Raw genomic sequence first — 6,000 nt, 5'->3', positions numbered from 1 at the left:
CTCCACAGGGGGGTTTTTTAGCAGCTCTCCCAAGATCTCTTTAACCTTGTACGTAACCACCGTCTGATGATAATTCCATGGTACCGCAGCAGGGTTCATCATAGGCTTCTGTGGTACGCGTCCAATAACCACTGGCTCACTCAGCCGGGGTGGTTTGATTGTCCCCCGCACCACATAGGCTTGCTTGGGTACGTACATTTGTGTCTCGTTTTTCAAATCAACTTCCTTTTCTGGTTCTGTCTTGATGATTTGGCTCTTCTTTTCCCCTTTCTCTTTCTTCGGGGCCACCTTGGGCTTTCTTTCTGCATCGGCGATAGCAATTATAGCTTTTAAGGCTGGATCGAATTTTTTGTCCTCACAGATCATCCCGATTACTGGCCCGTTGTTGTGAGCGGGCAGCGGATTATTGGTCACATTTGGGACATCCTCATCCCTCAACACAATTTTCCCTTGCTCTATTAAGTTCTCCACCGCTTGTTTCAAAGTCCAACAGTCATTTGTATGATGGCCCTCTACCCCTGAATGGTATGCACATCGGACACCCCGCTGATAGGAAGGCGATTTTGGGTTTTGCCTGTTTGGAGGTATGGGCTGCAGGAGACCCATTTGAACAAGCTTCGGAAACAGACTGGAGTAGGATTCACCGATTGGTGTAAAATTTGGCCTCCTGGGTGGTTCACGAGGACGGAACTTATTTTGTGGAGGACGGGGGTTATAGTGGTTTGGTGAGGAGGCTGGTTTCTTTGAAATGGAGCTTGGTTTCTATTGGCATCTGGCTGCAGCCGAGCAAAAGGTTGAGCATTCATGACCGCATACGATTGAGGAGCATAAGCCATGTCATGATGAGGGTAGTAATGTTGAGGGGTTCTTTCAGAGAAGATGGGTCTAGGGGCCCGGTGTCTTCTTGCCCCTGATGCTGCCATAACCGTTTCTTCTTTCTTATTACCTTTGGCCATTCCTCCAGACCCGCCTTGGATGGCTTGGGAGGTTGCCCTAATGGCTGACTGACTCAAGATTCTTCCTGTCTTCAGACCATTTTCTACCATTTCCCCGATCTTAATCGCCTCTGCAAAAGGTTTGCCCATGGCCGACATCATGTTCTGGAAGTAATCTGCTTCCTGGGCCTGAAGGAAGACATTGACCATTTCTACTTCATCCATGGGAGGTTTCACCCTCGATGCCTGTTCGCGCCACTTAATAGCATATTCTCTGAAACTTTCCGAGGGCTTCTTCTTCAAATTTGCCAAGGAGTTCCTGCCTGGCGCAATGTCTATGTTGTACTGAAATTGTCGAACAAAATCTCTGGCAAGATCGTCCCAAATGTGCCATCGAGATATGTCCTGATCCATATACCATTCTGAGGCAATGCCTACTAAGCTTTCTCCGAAGTAAGCCANCAACACCTTGCCCCTCAACATGCACATCAGAAGCATCCTTCACAGGTGCAAGTTTTGAATCTGCTGTTTTTTCTTCAGTAATCATAAAATTTGTTCCATCCTGTACATTCACTACAAGTCTATCATTTACAGTATGAATCCCTGGTTTAGTTCGAACACCACCAGTATTTCCAACCCTCAAACGTGCTGCTTGAACACCAACAGTAGCCTGATCGTCCACCAACTTTTGAGGTTGTATAAAATCTTCGATCACTGCCTTAACACCTGCAGCATTTGTAGCATCACCATTTGCATTCACAGCAGTAGTAACCTGCGGCAACTGTTTTTTTTGTCTCTAGCTGCCAAAATGGAATCTTTAGCCAGTCACATCTTCTTCCTCATCTTGACCTTATTCTGCAGCAAAAATTGTATCATTAACCTTTCATCTGTAGCTGCAATAACCTCAATGAAGCCTGGTGATGAACTCAATCACTCACAAGTACTTGATTCAGAAGGTGGAAAGTTCAAGTTAGGATCATTCTCTATCCCACAAACGGATAAAAATTATCTCGGAATATGGTATGCAGGTGATCCATAAGATAAGAAATTATGGATAGACAATCCGAATACACCTATATTGAACAACTCAGGATTGCTCACCATAGATTCTGGAAATTTTGTGCTTCAGGATGAAACTCGGAATAGTACTTTATGGCATATTTGATATGTTTGCTTGTATGATATGCTCAAAAGGCTGATTTGATATGTTTGCTTGTATGATATGCATTTACAGATATACTAAAATACTTCATAGATGACACTATACATACTTTTGGGACATTAATGAAGCAGATTTTTGCAATTTTGCTTGTGTCCCTTTCTGGTTATGGACTTTTAGTTTCATAAGCTCGCAAACTATTATCAGCTTTGTTGTTTGGCAACATTTACTTCCTATTGACATAGTTATTTTATAATTTCAGGTCATACAGTTTGATGTTCGATAATTTAGCGGGTGGAATATTTCAATATGACGAAGAGTTTCAGAGATTATTTGAAGATTGTTATTCGTTAAGATTAGTTATATAGTGACATTAGCTATTTACTTCAAATAATATGAGTTATTTTTTAAGGTTTTGTGATATTAATATTTTGGATTAGTACTTCCTTTTGTTTGTTAAGATTTAACGAGATATACTATAGTTTTATGAATTAATATCAATATATTTTGTTATTTGCATTATTTTTTCGTCGAATGTAGTAGCTATTATTAATGGTGGCTAAACTTACCGTTATAGCTTGTGAATTTTAGTGCTAATTTAACAGGATTAAGAAGTTTATACAGGGATATTGTAACCATTATATTGCTATTAAAGATGATTTTTAGCGGCAATTTAATTGACTTTACTATCCATTAAAATGGACGCTAAAGGGGCATACTAATATGTTTTTAGAAGAGATATTGTTGCCACTTTAATTGCCACAAAACAATTACCGCTAAAGGTATGGACTTTTAGCTACAAATATTTTGAATTTAGTGGCTATAAAAATGGACGTTAAAGGAGCATTATTAGTCGTTTTTAGAATGGGTTTAGCAGCCATAATAATTGCCGCAAATAATTGCCATTAAAGCAGATGCGTTTTAGCGGCAATAAGTCATACCTTTTACCAGCTTTTGACAGAAATGCCGCTAAAGGCTGTACCGACCCCGGCATCACCGGCTAAAGATCAATTGCCGGTAAATGATATAGCGGCTATTGTTATTGCCGCCAATGCTATTTTTTATTGCCGCTAAAGGTCCTTTTTGTAGTAGTGCGAACTGATCCGCCAGCATACCTCGAAACGGAACCAACGTAGCACATAACCGTGCAATCAGCTAATCACAGCAACCTCCCCAACTTGGCTCGAAGCCATGTATCAAGACACAGTCAACAACTCATAACACTTTTACTCTAATGATGCCACAATACCATAGTGAGATTAAACTCAAATCACTTACAAGTCTATGAAAACACAGATCATCTAGTACTGAAATCCTCTACAAACCTCGCATTCATCCCCACATCAGCTGAGTCCACTCTCTTAAGCGACCTAGATTTTCAAATTACAACACGTACCTTTCAATTACACCTGAGATCTTCTAACGTACACATAAGGAGCATACCACTTAAGAACACTCCGCAGGAGACAACCCACCTGATTCGCCTCAATTTAGTATTTCAGCCCACCTTCCACCATCATATACGTTACACAGTCAATTTAGTCTTGCTGAGTCTGAACTCATACCGCCTCGTGTATTGCACTTTACTTTCCAACTAGGAGACACGAAAATATTCTTCTCGCGCCCATAATTCGGGCTACACATCAAGTCACAATAGGAATCGAACACTTAACATTTCATCTATTATCCAGCAGACTTCTTCGTCACTACCAAGTTCTATAAATACACCTCGCAGCACTAACATACTCATCACATGGATATCCAACCGCCGTTCCGGCTAATAGGGACAATACCGAACATATAAGTTCAGAACACTTGCTCGCACAATCAGCACCTCGGTGCTCAAGCCATAGGCAAAGATCCGGCCTCAAGTCCTCCAGACTGGCCCAACATACTCACGAAGATTACATCTCGCCCCTCGATCGGGGAATCACAAGCCATCAAGGCACATACAATACTAAGCGCTCATGTGCGCATACAGATGTGTGGAAGGAATTTCAAGAGTTATATTCCAAGCTGAATCAAGTACGCACGATAAGAACTCCAAGAATGGGAAGTTTTCCTAAAGGCTCTGCAGCCTCTCAAGGATAAATACAGACGTCTCCGTACCGATCCGCGAGACTCTACTAAACCTGCTCATGAATCGTGAGACCTAGTAACCTAGGCTCTGATACCAACTTGTCACGACCCAATTTCCAAACCCGGTCGTGATGGCGCCTCTCGTGAAGACAAGGCCAGCCAACTAACCCAATTCGTCTCTTTAACAATTATTAAACATAAATGAATGGATAAATACGACTAAATGGCATTTATAATAGATAATTTACAGCCCTTCACAGCCCGACCGGGGTGTCACAAGTCACGAGCATCTAAAGAAATCTGAACACAACTACAAGGCCAATAATATACAAAATAAAATTTAGAGTCAAAAGACGAAGTCCGGTGCCGCGAACGCCGGCGGTCACCTTGCTCAGCTACGATAACAAAATCCTCAATCAGCTCAAACCCGCTACCGGGTAACAAATGCCTGCAACTGCACGCGAGGTGCAGGGAGTAAAGTGAGTACTCCAACTCAGTGAGTAATAAAAGTAAATAATAACTGAGCAGCAAGAAATCACGTAAAGCACTCCATTATGCTATATAGAACAGTACAACCCGTTGAGAAAACAGTAAAACCGTGAAAATCCCTTAGAAAATATCTGGGCTCAGTTAAAACCTCTTTTGAAAATATCTTTTTCAACAGTTAAGCAATGAATGCGAAACGGATAGTGCAAGTCAGCACGTAAGTCAGCCCCTCGGGCACAGCACTCCATTAACAAATAACACCAGGGTATCTGGTAAACAGTGCAAGAAGTAGTATGGATGCCAATGAAATGAGAGTGCTGAATGTCATGACACGTAATACAAACAGGACCCAATGCATGGGTGCAATGCAATGCATATGACCGGTACACTCAGGTACCCACTGCGGCGTGCAGTCCGAGCCAACCATGTATTTAACGTCGACGACGCTCACTGGGGGTGTGTACAGACTCCGGAGGGGCTCCTACAGCCCAAGCGCAATAATCAAGCCATCTCGTGGCATCAACCAGGCCCTCGGCCTCAATATCAATATAGTACCGCTGCGGCGTGCAGCCCGAACCAACCATATGTCCAGAAATCACTATAACACTGCTGCGGCGCGCAGCCCGATCCATGTTCAGTCCAGAAAATGCACATAAGCCACTTGGGGAATATTAAAATAACAGTTCTCAGCTCAAAACGTCAATAAATATTGTTTAAGTTTTGAAATCTTAGAAACATGGCTGAGTTTGCAAATCAGTATTAAAACCCTGGACCGAGATCAAATAGTATGCAAAATAATGCGAAAACAGTGATATCAATCCCTGAAGGATTCACATAGTTGGCACGAAGCCCAAACATGGAAATCAGCCCAAATTATGTTGATAACAAGTAGTTTCAGTCAAATACGCGGTAAAAATCAACAACCGGGACGGACCAAGTCACAATCCCCAACGGTGCTCTACCCCACGCTCATATCCGACGTGCAAGTCACCTCAATACAGCACTATGATGTGCAAATCCGGGGTTTCAAACCCTCAGGATATCATTACAAGTATTACTCACCTCGAACCGGCGAAATCTCTGGCTCGCGACGCCTTTGCCCCACAAATCGGCCTCCACGCACGTCGTATCTAGCCAAAATCAGAGGGAATACATCACAATATGCTAAGGGAACAATACCCAATCGAAAACATTCGAGAAATAGCAAAAATCTCGAAACTAGCAAAACCCGAGCCCCGGGCCCACTTCTCGAAAAATCACAAAACTTACTTTACCGGATTCCTTGTCTCGCCACGAGTCCATACATACCAAGAACTCCCAAATCCGAGCTCAAATGACCTA

The sequence above is a fragment of the Nicotiana attenuata genome, chromosome 5, assembly GCF_001879085.1.
Source record: "Nicotiana attenuata strain UT chromosome 5, NIATTr2, whole genome shotgun sequence".
Lineage (NCBI taxonomy): Eukaryota > Viridiplantae > Streptophyta > Magnoliopsida > Solanales > Solanaceae > Nicotiana > Nicotiana attenuata.
This window is presented reverse-complemented; position numbering follows the sequence as displayed.